Genomic DNA, 6,000 nt, shown 5'->3' with positions numbered 1-6,000 from the left:
TGCGTGTGCAATGCACAACCCCAGACGGAAATTGTAAACTAGGAAATGAAAGGGAAAGAAACCGCTTCTGTTATAAATTAGTAGGTAGGTGAAGGTTATACAAAGAAGAAAAGGGAAAGTAAAGCTGTTAAAAGAATAGAATAAAACCCCTGGGAGTTCAACTCGAAACCCCCCCTTACTCCCCAACCCAGAGGGAGGAGGAGGAGGAGAAAAAGAGTACATTCTGGTGTGATGAGAACTCTCTGGAATGTCTGGAGGAGAGGATAGAAGTGCGAGGGTAAGAAGAGCCGGGTGCTAAATAAATGGCAGGAGAGGAAAATGGGGGAGGGGCAGGGCGAGAGAGAAATAGCGATTCACCCAGGGGATTTAGAGATTCAGAAGAGAGGGATTCCGAGAGAAGGAAAAGAACAGAAGTTCAAGCTCCAGTGTAAAGAAAAGAGGAAACGACAAGAATCAGTAAGAGAAAAAGAGGAAAAGGGTGTTTGCTGCTGAGGCAGGACATGGGGGGACAACCACAGGCAACTGGAAGAGAAGCCCGAGTCAAGGAGCAACTGCCAGGACGCAGGGCACAGAGGGCAGAAGATCGTGGAGACAGGCAGCCGACCAGAGCACGGCGGGGCAGCACCCGCGAGCCGACGCCAGGTGCCGCGCAGCCAGCGCCCCGGCTCCGGGCGACGCAGGACTTTCGTGGCAACGAGAAGAGCTGCTCGACTGGCCTGCCGGAGTCCCGATTCCCCGCGAGTCCCAAACCCACGCCTCACTAACTACTTTACAACCACTTTCATTGATTTTCTCTAACAAATAAACATAATACCCGTTACAGCAACACTTCCTCTTGCCGCAGCTAGAATGCCATAAGCTCTGATGGCTGCATTTCTCCGGACAGCAGTTTTCACAACTCCAAATAAATCGTTTTCCTTCACTTGAGGTTTGCGGAGGCTAGTCCTCGCCCCTCTCTGTAATTTGGGAATCACCTTTTAGAGTAAGTAGAAGGCAGGTCCGGATACTAGTGTGTAAACCTGGTAGGGCTCACTCTTATTTGCATATTAATTTTGCTTGTAAGAAGTAACTCAATTTGGAAGGGAAACGCCGGCAAAGAAATCGACACGTCTACATCTGCAGGGAAATTAACACGAGTCTGGCAGGCACACCTAAGCTACTCCCCTTGAGTTGTCTCCTGAAATATTCCTTTAAAAATAAAGAAAATATTTATTTTAAAGTAGCCCCCCTTCAAACGCCGTTTCTGCTCAAGGTTCTTCCATACATGTCAAAGGGTTGTTGAATTATTCATTATTGTAATTACTATCATCATTGTCATTATCCCTTTCCATGTGGAAATAATTTTATTATCGTAATTTGATATCTGAAGAATTTCCTGTTAGTCGTTTGATAATCATTTTTTTCTGCTGAAAAGAAAAGTTTTGTTTATAAATGAGATAGAGAAAATGTTTTAAATGCTTTGATGTTTACTATAGATTTCCGTTTATCTAATCGATCGGAATGCCAATAAAATCGATTAAAGGTTTAGTGTTTTACAAACAACCATTTTGTGCTTTTTGATTTTACGTTCAGAATGATTTTAATAAAGCTAATGCTTTCCTTTAACATTCTCCCTTTAAAAAAAAAAACCGAAACCTTCATCGTTTTTCCTTTTATTATTAGAAGTTGCCACTTAAAGTTCTCCTAACAGGAAAATAAACAAAAAATATAAGCAATGGCTGAAATGGCTTAAATTTCATTCTCTTATTGCTCAAGGTATTTAAATAAAGCCCTTTAAAATCTTGGTGAATTATATGCGATCATTCAGTGATTGCGGAATATTAAATTAAACTTAGATAAATCCGCATTGAAGGAGGCAGCACCCAATCCTGAATTTATTTCCCATTTTCTCTAACAGCATCACTGCGCTCCTCTCTTTGCAATGACAATGTGCCAAATCTGGGCATTTTGAAAACATTTTCCATATGCTTTAACAGGGGACTGATAGACAAAGAAGAAAAGGAGATGATCTTTTTGCTCTGAGGTATATTTCCTTTAACCTTTTTCTCTTAGATTTTCACTGATAATCATTTTAAAGCAAAAGTTTGAAAATCATTTAATGCATTTTTTTTGCTTTCACCTTTTTTTCCTGCCTTGTAATTTATTCCTGAAATGGAGTTTTGGTTATAATTTAATGTAAAGCTGTCATTTCTGTACCTTGGCAAACAACATTTTGTTTCAAAACCTTTGATTCATTTAGTTGCTGCTAGTTGCCTTTTGTAATTAAAGATGGATTTAATTATACATTTTGTAACTTAGATCAGATGGGCTGTTTGTTTGCTGTAGGATTTAACGGTGCTGTTGTGTTTAATATTTAGGGGCATTACATACAGTTGTGGTGGCTTTTCTTCAACTGTAAATATCTGTACGTTTGTCTTAGAAATGCAGATGTTTGGATGAATGCAATGTCCTATTTCAAAATAATTTTATTTGCTGCCCAGAGTTTAGAATTTTGCTATATAGCATTTCATTGACTAGCTATAGATGCCTTTAGCTTAAAAAAAAAAACAAAACTTTATCTTCTGTTCAATGATATCAGTTATTTCTCTCCCTCCCTCCCTCCCTCTCTCTCTCTCTCTCTCCTTCTTCTTCTTCTTATTTGTCTATCTTTTCCCATTTGGATCCACTTCCCCAGACAGAATGTAAAATTTTTGTTGGATACTTCTGCTGGAAATATCTCCGTGTATATTCGAGGAGGGTGTGCTTGCGATCTCGGTTTTGGGTGGTGTGAATGTGTTTGCATGCATGTGGGGGAGGGAGGATGGTGATAAAGGGTCCTCATTAATTTGCATAAGAACTGTGGAAGTGCTTGTGAAGTTAGTGAACTGCTATTGTTTGGGGAGAGTGCTGCCTGATTTTGTTTATAAACACTGGGCCAGTTGCCTAGAGGGAAAAGAGGTCACAGCACTGTCTGAGCTCTGACCTTTGAAAGGCCAGAGAGTGTCTGACTTTTCTCTCTCTTCCTCCCTTCCTTTCTCTCCTCCCTTAATTCTTCCTTCCTCAGACTCTAACTTCTCCCTCCTTCCCCATTCCTTTCCTTACCTGTGTGTAACTTTCCATAATAACTTCCCTTCCCCCCAAAGGGTCAGAAACTCCAGGGGAAAAAAAAAAAAAGCTAAAATAGATTTACTTCCAAGTAAATGCCAAAAATGGACTTCAGTCCAGGAAGAGAGAAATGCATATGGATATGGACGTACAGAGACATATACCTGGTAGCAGGAGGGGGATATTTTTGTGATTAAAAAAAGAAGACCATAAAAGAGATAAGAAAGTGGTTGGAGGAGGGGAGGGAATCGGGGAAGGGTTTAACTGCCCACAAATACTACACACATACACACACGCTCCAAATGCCTTTCGCCTTTGAATTTCATTTTCTCTAGCTCGCTCTCACCATCAAATAGTGTCCATTCTCAACGTTACGTCATATTTTAAATCTCCCCTTTTGTTAGTTTTCAAGAAGATATACTTTCTTCCACAGAGGTGAATTTGGCTCCCCCACCACACACACAGACACAGACACACACACACACACACACCCGTTATTTCTTGAATTATTTTACTGTAGATATGATGTGTTTGTGACACCTTCCCAAACAAGCCCTGCACCTTTCCATTCACTGTCAACTTCACGTCTCCCCCTCACACACCTACCTCCCACCCTCTCGCCACCACCACCCACAGGCACATCAAATGACAGGCATTGGTATCAGGTTTAAGTGTATTTTGGAAAGGAGTTGCTGAGTTAAACAAAAATGTTAGTTAACACACTGCCTTTGTTAAATAGCCCCCGGGTGGAGAAGACCCAACAGAAAGAGGAAAGGAGGAGGGGGGCTGAGGATCTGAAAGTGTCTGTGGCGATATAAAGGGTTCCTAACGCTGAAATCGTGTAATACCTCGTTTCAAACTGAGCTCATCTACAGACCCCGGAAGCGCGGTCAAAAGACTGGAAATCTTTTCCCTTTGGGCTGGAGTTGGTCTTGAGCTGGAGGGACTTGGGGGAGAGGGAGGTGGGGTATTTATTAGTGAATTGGAGAGGGCAGAGAGGGGTAGGGGAGAAGAAACAGCTGAAGACTCTTTAAACCAGTTGTAAAGAGTGTCCTCGGAGTAGATTTGGAAAATAAAACACGCCGAGGAAAAAGTCCAGAAGTGGAGATTACCTTTTGTCCCAATATTAATTACTCCTTGCCTCCAACACTCAACACCTAACCACCTGGTATCCTTTTTTGGTTCTCCCCCAACTCGGCGCCCGATGTCAGGGTCCGAGTGCTCTGGAGTGGAGTTGGATAGGCTGGGGTAGCCCTGGAAAGTGTAGAAGAGGGACTACGGAAAGTTCCCGGAGCAGCAAGGAAACCTCTTCTCGTTTTACTTTGAAATAAAAAGTAGCCAACGTTCCGTGAGGGCGGCGGCGGGTTCGCGCAGAGTTTAGGGACAGCGGAATGGGGGCGGGGTGGTGGGGTGGGAGACAAGGTCAAAGGTGGATGGCAAGGGGTCCGTAGAGACTATGGCGAGCAGCTGGGTTTCCTAGCGCTGGGGGCAAACAAGGAGGGCGCAAGGGGCTGCCGCGCACCGGGTCGAGCCGCTCGGATCGCGCCCGCGCCCTGGAGCAACCCGCGGGCTGAGCTCGGGCTCGCCCGCCTCGCCGCGCCCCTGCCCGCGGCGCCGCGCTCCGCGCCTCCGGGCCCACCCCACGCAGTCCTGCCGCCACTTCTGCCCAACAGCTCTCCGCGCGCTGGCGCGCTCCGAGGCCAAGCCCTGGAGGAAACTCTTGACTCTGCGCTAGTCCCTCTCTGCCCCTTCCCCTCAGCCTATTAACCCCGACCCTCACCCCCAGCCTCTCTTCTTTGGAAAGAGGTGAAACAAAACGAGGAAGAGATGATTAAAAACAAAACGCACACACACACACACACACACACACACACACACACACACTCGCGCGCGCGCGCGCGCGCAAGGAGGGGAACACTCGCCAGCAGAAGGAATTGCAAAAGTGGGCACCCCCTCACAAATCCTCTTTTCTTTTGTTTCTTACTTAGAATTCAATAACACCCCCCTCCCCCAGCCCGAGACACAACACGCACACACACATACACAGAGAGCTGTATCTTCCCAGAAGAAATGGGGGGGGGGGGTAGAAGAGAAATAGCCACCAAATTTTTTAAATGATTTTCCTGATTTGATATTTGCTGTTTTGACATTAATGACATTAATATTATTGATGATGCTTCAGGGAGAAAAGGGCAAAAGAAATAAAGAACTTAAATACGAAATGATCATCATTTCCTTATTCTTCCACGCCAGAAATAGACCCCTTTCTTCACCTGAGCCTGAAACAGACTTATTGTTCTCAGGTGTTTCCTTCATCATACACATTTACCCGTCTGAAATCGCAGGAAATGGTTTTTCCATCAGTGAGCTTGTACATGGAGCCCTCTCCCGCAAAGGGCTTGATCTTTTCTGATTTGAACCTGAAAGTTTCCCTGCCTTCATTTCCCCTCAGTCTCTTTAAAAGCCCCCACTCCCCTTCTCCATGCACACACCTCAAATAGTTTTTTTCTTTTTTTTAAGACAGAATTTTTGCTCTCTGGGGTGTTTTTCGGTAAACAGTAACGCTACATAAACACCTTTTTTACTTACAATCTGCAGGGAATTTAAATGTTACCCCCGTGTGTATGTGTTTCTTAAGGCACATGGATAAACCCCACTGAGATGCAATCAGATACTGCTAGCAAATTGGTGATACAGTTGCTGTGTAAAGGTGGGGCTGTAAACAAAGTTAACTTTAAAATCTTAGAAAGCCTTCCACTTTGAGCAGATTTCTTCCCAAACAAGTTTGCAATGGAATGGAGTCTTTGGAGAGAGAGATAATTTTCTTTCTGTTGACGTTTAGTGGTCCTGGTTTCTAAAACGCTAGTACATGCACCAACTCCAGATTCCTAAGGTGGTGATTTGCTTTTTTCTCTT

The sequence above is a fragment of the Propithecus coquereli genome, unplaced genomic scaffold (genome assembly GCF_000956105.1).
Source record: "Propithecus coquereli isolate 6110/MARCELLA unplaced genomic scaffold, Pcoq_1.0 Scaffold8, whole genome shotgun sequence".
Lineage (NCBI taxonomy): Eukaryota > Metazoa > Chordata > Mammalia > Primates > Indriidae > Propithecus > Propithecus coquereli.
This window is presented reverse-complemented; position numbering follows the sequence as displayed.